This window comes from Cervus elaphus, chromosome 20 (genome assembly GCF_910594005.1).
Source record: "Cervus elaphus chromosome 20, mCerEla1.1, whole genome shotgun sequence".
Taxonomy (NCBI): Eukaryota; Metazoa; Chordata; class Mammalia; order Artiodactyla; family Cervidae; genus Cervus; species Cervus elaphus.
In genome coordinates, this window is record NC_057834.1 from 64,250,366 (window position 1) to 64,270,865 (window position 20,500).

At 37.7% G+C, this 20,500-nt stretch overlaps 1 pseudogene; it reads left to right on the plus strand.

Annotated features, from left to right (window-relative positions):
* Positions 1-308: 308 nt before the first annotated feature.
* Positions 309-9,597, plus strand: LOC122676750 (annotated as a pseudogene).
* Positions 9,598-20,500: the final 10,903 nt, after the last annotated feature.

Below are 20,500 nucleotides of genomic sequence, written 5' to 3' on the forward strand. Positions count from 1 at the left end.
TTCTGGAGATACAATTTTTGATAAATAGGTTAAACATATTTTGGGTAAAGTTTTGAGTAGAAAAAAAATGATACTCATGTCATCAGCCCACTGGTGGCAATTCAAACCACAGAAATAGAATGAGATCATAAGAAGAATATAATGCAAAAGGGCAGAAGAGGAGGCCCTTATTGAATACAAACGTTTAAGAGATGAGCAGAAGATGGGGAACCTGGAAAGAAGTTGGAGAAAGAAAGGCTTGATAAGAAAGTGTCAACAAAAACAAAAGAAGGGTCCATCAAGAAGTTAACTTCACTAGCGCTTAGACCATGGCTTTTGAAATAGCAGTTTCAACTAGTGATGAAGAAACAACAACGTAAAATATAATGTATTAAGTTGAAAATGGAGATGAATAATCTGAAGAAAGTTAAAGTAGTCTTTTATTTTGAAGTTAGGATTGGAAAGAAGCACAATAAAGAAGTATTTAAAAGAATATGTAAAATAAACATGGAACATAATATGATAGGGAGAATTATTTCACAAATATTCTGAAAGGAAAGAAATAGAAGTTGAAGGTGTGAAAAGAGGAGAAATCAAAGTGATGGATTAGTGTCAGAGGTGATGAGAACAAATACAAACTAGAATATATGTGAAAAGTGAGAGTGAAAATGTTAGTCACTCAGTCATGTCTGACTCTCTGCAAGACTGTAGCCCACCAGGCTCCTCTGTCCATGGGATTCAGTACTGGAGTGAGTTGCCAATTGTATTTATCTTTAATGTAGTAGGGAAGAATCAAGTTTCAACTGAAATTAGAAGGAATTAGATGAGAACAATTTGGTCACTGACTAATGAGGAAAACTGTAAATCAGGGAGCAAGAAAATGCCAGCAAAGCTCTGAGGGAGCTGTTTTAGGAATGCAAGAAGAAGCTAACCAGTGATATGTACAAAGATCTCCAATTAGTAACAACATCTTGTTGAGCTTAGAGGCCATATTTTCAAAGAAAACAAACTGCTAATTTGGATAATTTTCACTTAAATACTGAATGAATGACCCATGTGTATGAACTGAGCATGTAAATTTATGGATTGATTACCCTTAGTGTATGTATTGGATTGTTGCAAGAAAAAGACAAGGGTCAAAACTGGTAATGGTATTAAGTGATGAACAAAGTAAAGAATAGACTGTAAGAATTAAATTTATTCACAGAAAACTGGATATGCTGATAAGGCAGGAGAAAAAATTTGGCTGGAAACAGTGAGAGTAAATTTGAAAGACAGAACATGTGGTCATGATGATGATACTGAGGGGAGAGTGATGGAAATTAGTCATTTAAGAAGTGTAGAGATAAAGAGCTACAGTGTGAAAATAGGAAAAAAACAAAAGATTGTGTAAGGTTTATACATGGGCCATTCACATATATGGTGAAGTCATATGAGAAGATGCCAGAGAAGATTCTAATCATCAAGATTTAAAGGGGATAAATTAGAAGCTTGGCAGATAAAGAGGGAGAATAGTGATACTGGATAGGATGGACAGGTACCATGAACATTTAAAGATGGAAGACATTTACATAGGATGAAAGAAGTGGAAAGCTATGGAAAAGTCAATCCTCATTTGAGCTAAGTAGAGAATGGTAGAGTGAACACTTATGACACTTATGATGAATGCAGGAACAGATTAATATTAGAGGAAACTTAGGTTCTAGTGAAAGACAAGAGATAAGAGATTAGTGGAGAATACTGCTGAGGATGTGTGGGGGTTGTTGCCCATGGAATAGAGATTCTGTAGAGAATAGTGGGGAAAATGACAGAAAGAGGAATTTGGATGGGCCTAGGCAGAGAACAAAAATACTGAAAAGCATGGAAATTAGATTAAGTCAGTGGTCAGTTACCCCAGATTTGACTTCTACTTGGCAGTCACCAAAAAACTAATTGCAAACATCTAATACATGGAATTTATTGGTCTAAATTTCTCAGTGGATACTAGAAATTTTTTTTCAAGTGCAAGTGGAAATGTCAGCCTGGAGTTTTTAAATAGCCACACAGTTCACACTCTGAAAACTTTACTGAGGACAGCAAAAGAAATATTAAGAAATTGTTAGGATCCTTCCAAGGAGACCTTGGCCCCATTGAGCAAAGTTAGTTATTTGTTTAGAAGTTCACCTGAGTGAGAAATAACAGCTGCTTTGGGGCTGCAGCGGAATATCAGCTTCTCTGTAGGGTGTTAGCTAGAGCAAGGTTTGATTCCGCTGTGTATGTATAAGTCATGTCCAACTCCTTGCGACCCCATGGGCTATAATACTAGAGTAGGTAGCCTTTCCCTTCTCCAGGGATCAAATCCAGGTCTCCCATATTGCAGGCAGATTCTTTACCAGCTGAGCCACAAGGGAAGCCTTGATTCCACTGTAAATCAGATCTAATCATTCCATTATGAAGACCAGCAGCCTCTAATAGAGAAATCAGTCCTGTAGCCCTTCCTTACATAGCTTTAAGTTTCTAGAATAGCTGTGGAGTGTCAGACAAACCACTTTTTACACAAAAGCAATGAGATGGGCTAAAGGGACAATTTGTTGGAAAATCTGAGTTAGAAATTGATGGTCAAGTTGGTTTGTTTTTTTTTTTTTAGAAATAGCAGGTGGCTCAGACAGTAAAGCATATGCCTGCAGTGTGAGAGACCTGGGTTCAGTCCCTGGGTTGGGAAGACCCTCTAGAGGAGGAAATGGCAACCCACTCCAGTATTCTTGCCTGGAGAATCCCCATGGACAGAGGAGCCTGGTGGGCTACAGTCCATAGCATCACATAGTTGGACAGGACTGAGCGAGGAAGCACACACATACACATGAACAACATACCTATGGAGGGTAAAAGAGAAAATAGTTTATAGTTATACTACATTGGAAATAACAAGAGACTTTGGAGCAGATCAAACCTAGATTAAAGTTCACAAGTGTGATATAGTTGCTCACTGATGTAGGAAAAATATTATATAGCATCTTGAATTTTCTAGTTACACATAAAATTGTAGTAATAAAAGTATTTTGAGAAAGATGCCTATCAGTCTGCCTGAAAGATTAATATTATAGGACTCAGTGCAGTTTGAGTACCCTCTAAAATTGAATTGTGGAATAACCAAATAATAAATAGTTTAACATCCTACAGTAACACCAACCACTAGTGAAATTTGTATTACACTTTTATAATTTCTAATTTTTCATGTGTGATAAACTAAAAGTTTGAAGAACTACTTTCATCATTAGCCTGTTCTTTAGAAGGACTTCTTCAGAATGATTTTGACAAAGTTCTTTCATGACATTTTTGAGGAACTGATGAATTGAGATGCCTATCTTTTTAACCCACTTAACAAATAATCTTGAAATAATTATAGGTTCACAGGAAGTTGCAAAGATAGTATAGTGAGGTTCAGTGTAAACTTTATCCTGGCTCCTCCAATAGTTACACCTTATGTAAATATAGTACAGTTATCAAAACTAAGAAATTGACATTGGTACAATTGGCACATATAGTTCTATGCCATTTTATCATATGTGCAGATTCATGTAATCACCACAGCAATAAAAATACATAGCCACTGCATCAGCATAAGGATCACCTCATGGTACCTCTTTATCTGTCATATCCCACCCTTAATATCCTCAGCCCCTGGAAACCACACATATGTTTTCTATCTCTGTATTGTTATGATTTTGAAAATTCATGTCAATGGAATTATATAGTAGTTTGCAGCCTTTTGAGATTGGCTTTTTTGTTCAACATAATAGCCTTGAGATACCTACAAGTTGTTGCATATGCCAATAATTCACTTGTTTTTATTCCTGAGTAGTAGTCCATGGCAATAAAAATACCACCATTTGTTAAACTATCCACCCACTGAGGGACATTTTGGCTGTTTCCAGTTTCTGGCTACTACAAATAAGGCTGGTATAAACAACTATCTACAAATTTTTTCTGTGGGTATAAGTTTTTGCTTTCTGGATAAATACCCGAGTGCATCTGGTGGGTTGTAAGGCAAGAGCATGCTTTATATGTGTATGCATGTGTGTATCTATGAAACCTATTTTCCAGAGTGAAAATATCTTCTAGTGTGACTGTATCATTTTTACATCCTCACAAACAACATGTAAGAAATCCAATTTTCCTGAAACCTTGCAAGTATTTGATATTAGAGCTATTTTATTTTTATTTTTAGCCATTCTGATAGATGTATAGTAATAGCTCTTCATGTTTTTAACTTAGCCTTTCCCTGATGGGTAATGTTATTCAATATCTTTTATGTGCTTATTTCCCATCTATGCTTCTTTGGCAAAACATTTTTTCATGTCCTTTGATAATTTTGTAATTAGATTGTTTACCTTTGTTTTTCTGTTGAGTTTTGAATGCTCTTTAAATATTTTTAAATATGAGTCTTTCAGCAGATATAGGATAGGGAAATATTTTGCCCAGTCTCTAGCTTTTTTAAAAAATCCTTTCAATAAGATCTTTTATGGAGCAAAAGATTTTAATTCTAAAAAGTTCCAATTTAACAATATTCATTTTTTATACAGATTGTGCATTTAATACCATTCATTTTCTGTCTTTTATTTAATAAATTGATAACAAGATCTTTATTGTTTGATACAGGATCAATCTCCATAAAATTTTCTTAACAATGTTTATCATTACTTGTAAAATGACTGTTGTCTCTCAGTATTGGTAAAGTGGCTCTCGGACTTGTGGATACCCAAATCTGGGGATGTTTAAGTCCCATAGCTAATCATTCGTATCTGTGGATTATGTATCTGCAGATTTAACCAACTGTGGATCATAAGCGTTGTACACGATCTGTAGTTGGCTGAATCTGAGAATGCAGAAGTAAAGATATGTAAAGCTAACTTGCCGGGGTCCAGCCCCAGCAGGATCCCGGGGAACCCTCAGGATGAACGGCGTCGGCGAATGAGAGAGACAGTGAGACAAAGCCTGGGGGCTGAGTCTGAAGTTTATTTCTGCACGGCCCCTTTATACCCTTACCAACATCTTTGGGGGAAGTGCATATTGCTTACACACAGGTCATCTCAAAACATTACAGCAACTTGACCTTCAACAGAAACAGGATGTCACCCACATACTTTCGTTCACAAGAGTCTGTCTTATCATTTGGCCTTCAGGCCTGCTAACATTTTATGGCTTGCACCTGGTGTGACTTAAGCAACTTCAGTAGCCGGCCCTGTTTTTCTTACAATTAATCTATTTTCTTTCTAAAAAGCGTCTTCTCTATGGGAACTAGATAGGATTACATTTTTACAGAACAGAAATGCAAAAGACTGCAGAAACAGCAGATATAGCACAAAACAGGCTCTTAGTCTAAAAGTTAACCACCTGCAAGAAGTCGCTAGCTAATCTCTATCTAAAGTGTTTTCTATTAGGCACATTTGTGGCTATCATATTTGTGGAGCTTTTCTCACCCCACGGAGGGGCCTATGCTTAATAGTTTCTTTTGTTAGCGTACTGTGTTTAGGATGTTTAGAACAATCAAGAGCATTTTGTGCAATGAGATCACACATTTATCAAACAAGCCAGAATGCCAGCAAAATGTTTGAATGGAAGCATTTCCTTCATCTCTGGCCCCTTCATAGGGTACCAGCGTCCAGAAGATTTATTAATTAGGGTTTTAAGTTGGTCTTTATTCAGTGAAAGAGGAGCAGGAGAGCTCTCGGCAGGCAACATGAGAATCCTCAGCAGGGCAAACAAGAACAACAGCAGAAAAGGGGGGAGGATACAGGGTCGGGTAGAGGCCGAGGCCAACCTGGAGGGTCCCTTATCCTAGACGGCCTTGCCTGTCAGGTTTTTTCCCCATGACCTCGTCATGGATGGGGTCCCGGACGGCCTTGCCTGCCCGGTATTTTCTTCATGACCTCGTCACGGGCGGGACCCCCATAACGGCTCCCGGCACTAACTGTTTACTAATTGTTTCTAGTTTCAATTGTCATACTGCTAATAATAACAATAAACATAAAAGCTCATGTTTTATCATCAACCAAATGGCAGACCAGTGATTTGCAATAAGTCTTGCAGGATAAGCAACAAGGTCCTACTAGATAGCACAGGGAACTACATTCAATATCTTGAGATAAACCATAATGGACAGGATACAAAAAAGAATGCATGTTTCTGTATAACTGAGTCACATTGCTGTATACCAGAAACTAATACAATACTGCAAATTAACTATACTTCAATGAAAAATCAATTAAATAATAGAATAATCTATATAGTATTATGTTTGATATTTGCAGCAATTCTTTGGATTATGTACTATTAGTTATTCCCAATATCAACACTTAGAGCTCAGAAGGTTTAAATAAACTAAATGCATGTTTTAATCACAATGCTAAGATCAGATCTAGTTTTGAACTGATTTGTGCACAAATTGTCTATGACAAAGTATAAGTCTATCTACTGCCCTGTTGCTGTGTTTATTTTATTTACAACCTAAACACTCTGAAAAATCCTTTGGTTTGACAACAACCCAGAGTTTCAGAGATTTTTGTCCTATGAATTTATCTAAAACCACTGGTGTAGTTATTCAAAACAAATGTCTTTTTTCTTTTTAAATAAATAAGTGGATATAGAGTCAGTTATGACTAGATTCCAGTTCATTTCTCTTTGAAAAAATAAATATAATTGCCTAGCACACAGTTGAATAGAAAGATAACTAAAAACATTCAGTTTCCTTTCTACAATATTGTTAAGGCTAGATTACATTTTTTTTAGAAACAGTTTCTGTTTTTCTTTTTTTTAATAGAGGGATAATTATCAATAAGAGTAATCATAATAATTAGTGGAATAATTAATTTCTTACTTTTTCAATAAATTTTCAACATAGTCCATTCTATTTAATTGTTTATGAGTTTTAACACAGAAAGGATATTTTAAAAAGCTATAAAAAGGTAAAAGGAAATAAATTAAAACAAATTAACTTTCTTTTTACTTAATTTTCCTAAAACTGGATGCAAATAATAAAATGATTAAATATTTTTTTAATGTCTACATAAGCATACTTCAAATTCTAATGCACACTAATTAACCAATTATATGTTCACTGGATATCTAAATTTTTTTTAGTTTTTTTTTTCCTACTCTTCTGGAATTCCCACTATCTAGTCATCTAGTACCAAATTTACAATCCTGAGTGAGTTCTACAAAATTGAGGAGGCCTAGTTGAATACAAAGTCTCAGTCTTCAGCATGAATCCATGTCTGATTCTGTGACTGTATTTGACAAGGTAAAAGGAAACCTTTATATATTATTTATTACTTTTCCTTAAAGCCTTGAAAATTACTAAAGCTCTAAGTACCTATCAATATTTTACTTGGGCCTCCTCCTGGGAAATGTGCAACTGATGAAGATCAATGCAAAAGGTATACTTTTCAGTTTTCCAAATTTTATCTTTCAGTATGCTTTTTGATGTGATATTTCACTAACAATTCTTCCCAATCTGCCTTCTAATGATTGCTCATTCCTCATGTACTCTGTACTTGCCCATCTTTGTTAGAAAATTTACCAAGACAGGTTTTTATTCATCTGGGATACTCTAAAATTTTCTCTTTGCACTTTCACATTTATTGACAACCTACTATACTAAGCAATTTACTTCAAAACAAACACACGTGTATAGCGCTCCTAAGGTATAGGGTTTAATATACAAAATGACACAGAAGGTAACTACAATTTTTGTCATTTTAAAAATTAGAAAGCTATGGCTCTTGCTTCAAGGAAGCAAGGATAACATGAAATTTCAGCTTGGATCTGTCTGACTCAAAGTCCCATGTCCTTTTATTTCACCTGGTTGCTTGGGTTAGATCATCTCCAGCTTTCTGACATCAGGGACTGTTTCGTGGAAGACAATTTTCCACGTCAAGGTGAGACGGTTTGGTTAGTAGTAACGGGGAGTTAGGGGAGTGAAGGGAAGCAGCAGCAGTTTGCCCTCTGGCTTCCAGCTCACCTCCTGCTGTTTGGCCCCATCCCTAACAGGTCGACCATATCTGTCTGTGCTTGGGGGTCGGGGACCCCTGGGTTAGAGAAATCACTCAATTAGAAAAATCACAGAACAATATTTGTGATATTGTTGTCTCCTAATGACTTTCCCCTTCTTAAGTGTTAGCTTGACTTCATGATTCTTTAAAAAAAAACAAAAAACAGACCATGAAAGAAGTGATAGGCTGCCATTTCTAATGTGAGTGTGCTTAGCGGTTCAGTCATGTCCGAGTTTTTGCCACACTATGGACTGTACCCTGCCAGGTTCCTTCGTCCATGGGCTTTCCCAGGCAAGAATACTGGAGTGGACTGCCATTTCCTCCTCCAGGGGATCGTCCCAACCCAGGGATAAAATCCAAGTTTCTTGCATTGGCAGACAGTTTCTTTACCACTGAGCCATCTGGGAATTCCACCACTTATAATACTAGGTTATAAAAGAGACTGTGGCTTTTGCTTTGGATGCTGTCTCACTTTCTCTCAAATCACAAGCTTCTGGAAGAAATCAGCTGTATATTCTGAGGCAGCCCAACAGAGATACAAGAATAAACTTAGAGGGGGGACATTTTGAGACTTGCCAACCAACGGACAAGTGAGCGAGCTCTGAAGCAGAACTTAGTTAAGTCTTGAATTGACTTCAGTACTAGCTAATATCTTGATTGACATCTCTTGAGAGACCCTAAGAAAGAACCATCCAGCTAGAACCAAAGTGGCTGCCAAGGCTCTGGCTGCCCGGGCAGTGGGTGTCTGAACCATGAGCGCAGATGGCGGGGAGTGACCCGGTCGCGTCTGACTCTGTTGCGACCCCATGAACTGTTAGCCTTCCAGGCTCCTCTGTCCATGGGATTTCCCAGGTACTTTGCTTTTCTGTCAAGAATCGACTATGTCGGAGTGAAAGGACGCTACCTGTGCAGACACTGTCTGTGGAACCTTTGAAGACGGTAGTGTAGTGTTCAATTCTGCAGGGAGCACCTGTGGATCAAGCGATGGTGGAAGTTGTTTCGTAAAGGCAAAAAGCACCACAGCAGTAGCAGTTCCCAGAGCAGTGAAATCAGTACCAAGAGCAAGTTGGTAGACTCCAGCCTCTGGGGGCTGTCACGGATAGCACCGTGGCAAGCCTCGAAACTGATTCCACCAGGAACATAGGACAAAGCAACAATTCGGGCACCTGTGCAGAACTGCAAATAGTGTTGGTGCCACTGGGAAACTGAAACTTTAGGAGGGGAAAAGTTAGAAGGGCCACTGGACTTGATAAATTATATAGCTATTGCCCAGCAAGATGAAAAGTTGTCCTTTGTTCCTCTGGAGGAAGAATTTATTATGAGAGTTTCCAAGTACAGTATAAAAGTATCCACATCAGATCAGTATGGTGTTCTTCATAGGCTCGCTCTGTATTTAATCATCCGGATGGTGTGTTTCCATGACGGTCTTGAGGCAGGAAACAGCTTTCTGGCTCTGAAGGCCACAGATGCGGGCAACCAAGAATGCAGCCTATGGGTTTACCAGTGCAACAGCCTGGAACAAGCACAAGTAATCTGCAAAGTTTTACCAACTGCTTTTGACTCTGTATTGACTTCTGAGAAACCTTGAATTCTGCAGTTAAGGGGGAAGTAGGCTTCATGTGCAAGTTCAGCTGTTTTCTCAATAGTTCTGTTTCCAATCTGCAGTGAAGAGCTTTTATGGAAATATGAGCGATCCTTTGCTTTCGATTTTCTGAAGAAAATGCAATCTATAAAATGTCAGTCATTTGTTGTTTTTTTTTTTTTTTCATTAAAGTGTGTCTTATTTAACAGTGGAAACAAACAAACAGCTAAACTATTCTCAAATATCTTACCTACTGTAACTGTGAGATAAGAAATGTGCTATTTTCTTTTTCAAAGTTTGAGGTTTTTTAATGTGGTAATAAATATAATGTGGTGTGATTTTGAACTGTGGTGTTGGAGAAATCTCTTCAGAGTCCCTTGGACTGCAAGGAGATCAGACCAGCCAATCCTAAAGGAAATCAGTCCTGAATATTCATTGGTAGGACTGATGCTGAAGCTGAAGCTCCAATACTTTGGCCATCTGATGCGAAGAACTGACTCATTGGAAAAGACCCTGATGCTGGGAAAGATTGAAGGCGGGAGGAGAAGGGGGTGACAGAGGTTGAGATGGTTGGATAGCATCAGCGATTCAATGGACATGAATTTGAGCAAGCTCCGGGAGTTGGTGATGGACAGCGAGGCCTGGCATGCTGCCAGTCCATGGGGTCCCAAAGAGTTGGACATGACTGAGTGACCAAAGTGAACTGAATAAACATAATACTCAAAAATACATATTGAATAAATAAATGAATAAATGCATGAATGAATAAATGCCAGGACTTTGAGTTCTGGATCTATATCTGATTCTGACATCTATTACATGAGAAAAAGAATTCACTAAAGAGAACTGCAAATGATTAGAACTGCAAAATAACATTTATGATTGAACTGTCTACAAATGTAGCAATAGTAGGGCTTCCGGGGTGGTGCTAGTGATAAAGAACCTACCTGTCAGTGCAGGAGATGGAAGAGATGCAGTTTCAATCCCTGGGATGGGAAGATTCCCTGGAGGAGGGTATGGCAACCCACTTCAGTATTCATGCCTAGAGAATATCATGGATAGAGGAGCCTAGTGGGCTATGGTCTATAGGGATGCAAAGAGCTGCACATGACTGAAGCAACTTAGCACGTATGGGTAGCATACATGCTAAGTTGTAGTAATTGCCCAGAAAATTGGATAGGTTTTAAAACAAGAAAAGGTTTTAAGCAGAAATTATTTTAAATAGGTTTTTCAAGGAAGAGTTTCAAACTCAGACACCCTCTCATCTATCCAGGATGGCTTAAGCCTGATGCCTTAGGGCTGAATTAGATGAGGTGCCTCTCACTCTTTGATATTGTGATAATTAGTACTTACTAAGCCCCTATGGGGTATATGTCCCATTCTGGGTGCTATTTGAAGGCTAGTTTAGTCATGATCCTTTTGATTTGATAAAGAGAATGCTCCATACATATTAATTACAAAAATCTTTCCAACTCATTAAATTTGTGACCTCTTTGCTTTTTTGAAATTATAGCACAAATTGTCTGTACAATTCATTTGACAATAATTCATGTACTGGCTTGTGACATTTCTTGAATTGTTGTTTTATTGATGTTTAATTCTTCATGTAAGGAAACATTTCTGACTTATTATTTCATAATGTGCATCTCTGCATTTTTAACCATACCAAGCAACACAGTCAAACTTACAGGTAGTTAATTCTAAATATTAGATACAATGACCGTATGGAAAATACCACCTTGTTATCACATTTTAACTGTGATGTGTACCTGTGCAATATAATTTTGAAGCCCCGGTCTCCCTGTTGTACTTATCTAGAGATGTCTAGGTCACTCTTTATTCCTGAAGGATTTTGAATCATGGTTCATTGTCATGGTTCTCCATGATTTTAATAACCAAGCTGTTGAAGAAATACAACAGAAGTGTTTGTTGCTCAGTCATGTCCAACTCTTTGTGACCCCATGGACTGTAGCCTGCCAGGCTCTTCTAGAACACTGGGGTGGATTGCCATTTCCTTCTCCAGGGGATCTTCCTGACCTAGGGATTTAATCCTGGTCTCCTGCATTACAGGCAGACTCTTTACTCTCTGAGCCACTGGGAACTATGGGGTACAAGAGTAGTATAAAAAAGTTTTACTGCTGGATAAGTATTAAACCAGAATGTGATGTATATTACTAGCAATCTGCTAAGAGATTGCAAGGACAGAAAGACATCTCACTCTTTAAATAGCCAAACAGGTAAAGCCCATTATTTACTTGTTTTCAAGATAACCGATAACTTGTCCTCCAATAAGAAAGCTGAGCAGCACTATTTTCAAATCCCAGTTTATCCCAGATTCATCTGGTAATTGCTACTGGTGTTAACTGACTCTATCAAGAGGAAAAACAAAGTTACTGTATCTTTATGACAGGATATACTTTTACAACATGAAGCAAGACATCCATTAAAGTTAGGCTGCTACCCTACCATAGATGTTGAGGTCCTTGATAAAGGCATCCCTGAGTCACATAACTGGGAAGAGGCTTGTCCAATTTCTGAAAAGATTTATATACAGCCCAAAGAGACAGAGAAAGAACTTACAAGTTTTACAAAGTAACTATTCTAATATAGGGAGAGGGAAGACTTGTCTTCTCTTATTTTCAACAGGGAGACTTAAGCCTCTTATGTGTAATTCCTATTTGTACTTACAGTGCAGATAATCTTTTTGATACCTAGGATTCTCTCAGTATGTCAAACTACTCCAGCTATCTCCTCCTTAAGTTATTGCTTAAATCTCATACTTACCAAACTATAAGAAAGTGAAAGTGAAGTTGCTCAGTCGTGTCTGACTCTTTGGGACCCCATGGACTATAGCCTACCAGGCTCCTCTGTCCATAGGATTTTCCAGGCAAGAGTGCTGGAATTGGGTTGCCATTTCCTTCTCCAGGCAATCTTCCTGACCCAGGGATTGAACCCAGGTCCCCTGCATTGCAACAGACGCTTTACCATCTGAGCCACCAGGGAAGCCACCACCAAACTGTAAACCTTATGTTATTTCAATGTGAAGCGCTCCTTTCCCCAAAAATCACATTTGATTTCCAACCCACTCCCTCAGAGTACTTCAGTTGTAAAGCATCTTTCTGTCCACCTGGACCTACAATCCATTGATCTTATATTTCCCCATTTTCCATTCCCATTATGCCTGCACCTTCCTGATTATCAAGCTCTGATTCCATGACTTTTCATTAAAATCATTCCAATGCATACATTCTTAATTCTTTTATTCTCCCTCTTCCATAGAGATGGAGGTCAGCACTGCAGAAGTCCAGCCTTTTGTTCTCCTCCTCACATACAAACAAGGCAGTCGAATGTGACAGGAGAGAAACACATGTTGACTGGTCTCACTTTAACTTTATGACTGTCCTTCACACAGGAACCTTGATACTGCCTAGCAGTTCTGCTACATGTGTCTAATCCAGTCAATCTCCTTTCCTCAGCAACCACTTCATCTTTTCTTTTCTCTCTTCCAAGCACTTTTTCAATCTTCAATTTTTTTTGTTTGTTTGTTTGTTTCACTAAGAAAATGGAAGTGATCATCAGAAAACTGCTGTATGTTCCCACATCTGCGTGCTAGCTTGTATCTGTACAAATGTATCAAGTTTCCTTTGAGGTTGATGGTCATAAAATTATTTTAAAAAACACAGAAATATACCCCCTAAACCTGACAAAAAAACCTATGCACCCCTTTCTAAGCCATCTTCCCTTGAGCTCTTCTCCTAATTTTTGACTTCTAGTAAGGTAAATACTTTGAGTTATCTATTTTTGTTTTCTCTTGTTCCCCTCATCTTTTTCACCCCCAAATAAATCCCCAATATTTTTTCTTCCCATAGTTCTAAACAGTTCTTGCCAAGGTTATTAATGATCTCAGTTTAGTTCAATTCAGTCACTCATTCGTGTCCGACTCTTTGTGACCCCATGAACCACAGCATGCCAGGCCTCCCTCTTCATCATCAACTTCCAGAGTTTACCCAAACTCATGTCCTTTGAGTCATCGATGCCATACAACCATCTCATCCTCCATTGTCCCCTTCTCCTCCTGCCTTCAATCTTTCCCAACATCAGGGTCTTTTCAAATGAGTCAGCTCTTTGCATCAGGTGGCCAAAATATTGGAGTTTCAGCTTCAACATCAGTCTTTCCAATGAACACCCAGGACTGATTTCCTTTAGGATGGACTGGTTGGATCTCCTTGCAGTCCAAGGGACTCTCCAGTGTCTTCTCCAATACCACAGTTCAAATGCGTCAATTCTTCTGTGCTCAGCTTTCTTTATAATCCAACTCTCACATCCATACATGACTACTGGAAAAACCTTGTCAAAAAACCTAGTCAAAAAAACCTTGACTAGACGGACCTTTGTTGGCAAAGTAATGTCTCTGCTTTTTAATCTGCTGTTTAAGTTGGTCATAACTCTTACTTGATCTTTATTAATAATCTTCAGAATGATCTCTATAGTTCTTTCTTTGATTAAAATCTACCAGTGCCCTGCTAGCCCATTCAAAATAAAAGCAGAGAAAACTTCACAATGACCAAGACTTAGCATGATGTAAATTATCTTGGACTCCTCGTTCACATACACATTGACCAGAATACTGACATTTTTTTCCTCTGCCTTCACTCTCTGCTCTTCTCTCACTCTCTTCATTCCAGACACAGTGACTTTCTTAAAATTTTTTTCCCCCTCACACATGTTGATTAAGCTCCTGTGTCAGGATTTCTGTATTTGCTATCTTTTCTTCCAAGAGTGTGTATAAAAATATATCTTATTCATTGGGCTTCCCTGTGGTTCAGTCAGTAAGAAATCTGCCTGAAGTTCAGAAGACTCAGGTTCAATCCATGGGTCAGGAAGATCCCCTGGAGAAGTTAATGGCAACCCACTCCAGTACTCTTGCCTGGGCAATTCCATGGGCAGAGGAGCCTGGTGGGCTATAGTCCATGGGGTTGCAAAAAGTCAAACACAACTTAGCAACTAAACCACCACCACTTTATTCATTACAAGTTTTTAAGAACTCTGCTTAAATTTGATCTTAGCATCTTCCTGAATACCCTAAATAAAAACAATGATTCTTTTCCTCCATCCTGGTATTCCTGCTGCCCTTTATCATGTATTAACACCACCTGATATACTTCCTCACATGTCTCCTGCCACCAGGTACCCACATGAAAATGGAAGTACCGTAGGACAGAGATGATGCTTTTTTACCCTGCTTTGTCTTTCTAAAAACACTTTCCAGAATAGAATGGGTACTCAACAATTGTTTGATGAGTTGATGATAAATAATTTATGATAATACTTTTTACTCTACACTATATATATTTTTTCTTCCTCAACAATAGAGTAATACATAACTATTACTTTTAGGAATATCTAGACTCCTTCATGTTAAGAGGGAAACATTTTTTTATCAACCACTCACTTAGAATACTGTTTCCAAAAACCATCCCCAAGAAAAAGAAATGCAAAAAGGCAAAATGGTTGTCTGAGGAGGTCTTACAAATAGCTGTAAAAAGAAGAGAAGCGAAAGACAAAGGAGAAAAGGAAAGCTATACCCATCTGAATGCAGAGTTTCAGAGAATAGCAAGGAGAGATAAGAAAGCCTTCATAAGTGAACAATGCAAAGAAATAGTGGGAAACAATAGAATGGGAAAGACTAAAGATCTCTTCAAGATTAGAGATATCAAGGGAACATTTCATGACAAGATGAGCACAATAAAGGACAAAATCTGTATGGACCCCACAGAAGCAGAAGATATTGTGAAGAGGTGGCAAGAATATATAGAAGAACTATGCAAAAAAGATCTTAATGACCTGGATAACCACAGTAGTGTGATCACTCACTGAGAGCCAGACATCCTGGAATGTGAAATCAAATGGGCTTTAGGAAGCATCACTGCAAACAAAGCTAGTGGAGGTGAGGGAATTCCAGCTGAGCTATTTCAAATCCTAAAAGATGATGCTCTTCAAGTGCTGAACTCAATATGTCAGCAAATTTGGAAAACTCATCAGTGTCCTCAGAACTGGAAAAGTTCAGTTTTCATTCCAATATCAAAGAATGGCAATGCCAAAATTCAAACTATTACACAATTCCACTTATTTCACATGCTAGCAAGGTCATGCTCAAAATCCTCCAAGCCAGGCTTCAATAGTACATGAGCTGAGAACTTCCAGATGTTCAAGCTGGATTTAGAAAAGGCAGAGGACCCAGAGACCAAATTGCCTATATAGGTTGCATCATAGAAAAAGCCAGAGAGTTCCGGAAAATCATCCACTTCTGCTTCATTGACTACGCTAAAGTCTTTAATTGTGTGTATCACAACAAACTGGAAAATTCTTAAAGAGATGGGGATACCAGACCACCTGACCTGCCTCCTGAGAAATCTGTATGCAGTTCAAGAAGCAACCATTAGAACCAAATATGGAGCAACAGACTGGTTCCAAATCAGGAAAAGAGTGTGTCAAGGCTGTATATTGTCACCCTTTTTATTTAACTTACGTGCAGAGTAGATCATGTGAAATGCTAGCTGGATGTGTCACACGGTGGAATCAAGATTGCTTGGAAAAATATCAACAGTCTAAGATATTAAGATAATACCATCTTTAAAGCAGAAAGCAAAGAGAAACTAAAGAGGTTCTTGATGAAAGAGAAAGAAGAGAGTAAAAAAGCTGGTGTAAAACTCAACATTCAAAACACTAAGATCATGGCATCTGGTCCCCTCACTTCATGGTATATAGATGGGGAAAATGTAGAAACAGTGACTGATTTTTATTTTCTTGGCTCCAAAATCACTGTGGATGGTGAGAGCAGCCATGAAATTAAAAGACACTTGCTCCTTGGAAAGAAAGGTATGACAAACCTAGACAATGTATTGAAAAGCAGAGACATTACTTTACCAACAAATGTCCATGTAATCAAAGCTATGTTTTTTCCAGTAGTCATGTATGGATGTGAGAGTTGGACCATAAGGAAGGTTGAGAACCAAAGAATTGATGCTATTAAACTATAGTGCTGGAGAAGACTCCTAAGAGTCTCATGGACAGCAAGGAGAACAAACCAGTCAATCCTAGGGGAAATCAACTCTGAATATTCATTGGAAGGATGATACTGAAGCTGAAGCTTTAATACTTTGGCCACCCGACACAAAGAGCCAACTCATTGGAAAAGGCCCTGATACTACAAAAGATTGAAGGCAGGAGAAGGGGATGACAGAGTACAGGATAGTTGGATGGCATCACTGACTCAATGGACATGAGCTTGGGCAAATTCCAGGAGATACTGAAGGGCAAGGAAGCCTGGTATGCTGTAGTCCATGGGGTCACAAGGAGTTGGACATGACTAAACAATAGCAGTATCAGTTAGAATACAAAAACTCATTGAAGGAAATTATTACCATATATTTTTCATATGTCTCACCTTATCTGTCACTAAGTTTTTATTTAATATATGCTCAGCAGAGTATGGTCATTGCAGTTTTAATTGCCTAGTTAATTTCTTTCCTTAATTTTGTGAGAATATACTTAGAAAATTAGCCAGTCATTCCTTAAATTGTCATTTTTCTGTACTTCCTACAAGCTAAGTACTCTAATGGCTCTATCGAGTTATTTTTATGTTGATTAGTATCTCCCCTAATAGATCTCCCTCTTTCCTCTTCAAAATTATACCCCCTATTATTTTTCAATATTCTTATTGGAATTTAGTCAAGTTACTCTCCTCTATATCCATGTACCACGCCCACCAACTCCACTGGTTTGCTATTCCCACAGCTTCAAAATTAATCTATCCTTTATACTAGCCCAGGTTTCTCTGTATCTCCCAAGGTCTAAGCTAACTTCAAAAATTTTTACGATTATAGTAGTCTACATCCTTTCTAGTCTTCTTCAAACACTAAATTACTCTTAGCATGCCTATAGCAATAGTTTTTGTCTTTGTTTTTTTCTGTAATTGTTGGATTATATGTTTAAATATTGACTCTCCAAATGAAGCATTACCATGTTATTCTTTTCCATTTGATCTAGTATCATGCTAAAAACAAGGTGAGAGCTTATTAATTTGTCCAAGTTATCATGAAAATGCTCTAGCTAAATTATAATCATTGTCTGAATGGTAAGTCAAAATGAATCATATTCCATTAATATATAAGGTAATTTCAGTTGAGAATTTTTGTGATTCAAAATTTTATCAAGAGGAACAAATAGGGAGGAAAGAGGGAACTAAATTTCCCTCTCCTCCAAATTAAGTCAGATACTTTCCCAAAAAGATCTGGTAAACATCATGTGACATTTACTTAATAATCCAATCTTTTATGTAAGCAAAAAAATTTAAAAAAAATTATACTTGGAAAAAAGTTAAGCAAGTATTACTGGGATTTGGTTTTATGAGGAATACGAAGAATTTCTCTATTTTTCCTTATGGAGGAGAAGAAGAATGGTCCTTCCCAAACCTAGTTGTTGGAAACTTGAAGAAATTTATAAAATGGAGAGACAACTATTTTGTGCAAAACTTCGTAGCTCTAGCCTGGTGTGGCAGTGAGAGTAAGGCATGGTAAAAGTATTTGAAGGAGCTTAACATTGAATTCTGGGATTTGGGGATAAACATATAACTGGTGTGTACTTGCCCTGAGGATTATGAACTTGAGAGATAATATAGAGCTTCTAGTGATGGCTGCTCAAGGATAAAAGGTAATGGAGAAGGCATGCACTCCCATTTTTTAGCATGGCAATGTAGATGGATGAGTTTCCCACAGGCAGTCAGAGACACAGTCTTTATCTAGGATTGGGTCCTAGAGAGGTGAGAGGAATCAGGAACCAGGCTTAAGGAGAACTATAGGAAACCAGATAAAGAGTATAGCACACATGTTGGGGATTTTTTGGAGTGCAGAAGTCCTCATGGGGACTTATGAAGAACAATTACCTACACCTCATAAAAAAAGACACATTTAAATGAACACTAAAAAAGAAATAGGATTAGAGGTCAGCCACTGATATTCAAGATGCAGATTCATAAGGGAAGAAACTAAGAAAATATTATTTTGAGTAAGTAGTTTTCATTTACCATACCTGTTTTCATGATTGCAATATATATATACAAATTTGCCTGGTGCAAAGTAATTTTTAACACAGCTTGAAAACAATTGGAGTCAACCTTTTATTTAAGAAAAGGTTGATGCACGACTAAGACACATATATAGTTAAGAAAATATTCTGTAAGTATAGAATATTAGAAAGTAGAAAATAACCTTTTATAACATATAAAACTCAATGTTCATATATAATCATTTATTTTTTATTTCTAAAAGGAAAGGATATATACTAAATTCTAAAGAAAGAAAAAACACAGAAAGCTGATTACTGATGTAACTTCACTTTAGTAATAATGCAATTTTATGGCCACGGGACTGGAAAAGGTCAGTTTTCATCCCAGTCCCAAAGAAAGGCAATGCCGAAGGATGTTCAAAATACAGGACAATTGTGCTTATTTCACATACTAGCAAGGCAATGCTCAAAATCCTTCAAGCTAGACTTCAACAATACGTGAATCAAGAATTTCTAGGTGTATAAGCCAGATTTAGAAAAGGCAGAGGAACCAGAGATCAAACTGCCAACATCTTTTGGATCATAAAAAAAAGCAAGAAAATTTCAGAAGAAAACATCAGGTTTTGCTTCATTAAGTAAGCTAAAACCTTAAGCTTTGACAGTGTGGATCACAACAAACTGTAGAAAATTCTTAAAGAGATGGGAATACCAGACCATGTTACCTGCCTCCTGAGAAATTTGTATGTAGGACAAGAAACAAAAGTTAGAGCTGGACATGGAACAATGAACTGGCTCAAAATTGAGAAAGGAGTGTGTCAAGGTTGTTTATTTAACTTCTACTCAGAGCACATCATGCAAAATGTTGGACTGGATGAATCACAAATTGTAATCAAGACTGCTGGGAGAAATATCGACAACCTCAGATATGCAGATGATACCACTCTAATGCTAGAAAGCAAAGAAGAACTAAAGAGTATCTTGATGAAGTTGAAAGAGGAGAGTGAAGAAGGTGGCTTAAACTCAACATTCAGAAAACTATGATTATGGCATCAGTCCAATCACTTCATGGCAAATAGATGGGGAAAATGTGGAAACAGTGACAAATTTTATTTTCTTGGGCTTGAAAATCACTGTGGACGGTGACTGCAACCATAAAATCAAAAGGTGCTTGCTTCTTGGAAGGAAAATTTATGACAAACCTAAGCAGCATATCAAAAATCAGAGTAAATTGCTGATTTACTTTTGCTGAATTACTTTGTCAATGAATGTCTATATAATCAAAGCTATGATTTTCCCAGTAGTCATGTATGGATGTGAGAGTTGAGACACAAAAAAGGCTGAGTGCCAAACAATTGATGCTTTCAAACTGTGGTGCTGGAGAAGACTCTTGAGAGTCCCTTGGACTGCAAGAAGACCAAACCAGTCAACCCTAAAGAAAATCAACCCTGAATACCCATTGAAAGGACTGATGCTGAAGCTGGAGCTCCAATATTTTGGTCACCTGATGCAAAGAGTCAACTCACCTAAAAGGAACCTGATGCTGGGAAAGGTTGAGGGCAGGAAGAGAAAGGGGCGACAGAGGATGAGATGGTTGGATGGCATCACTGACTCAAAGGACATGAGTTTGAGTATATTCTGGGAGGTAATGGAGGACAGGGAATCCTGGTGTGCTGCAGTCCTTGGGGTCACATAGATTCAGACACAACTTAGCAACTGAACGAGAACAACAACTATTTTATGGTAAATATAGTGATCCTAAAATAATAATATAATGATTTTATACTAAAATGTAATAAAACCTAAATGGTTGATTGTATTAAAACTGAATAATAAATTGTATTTA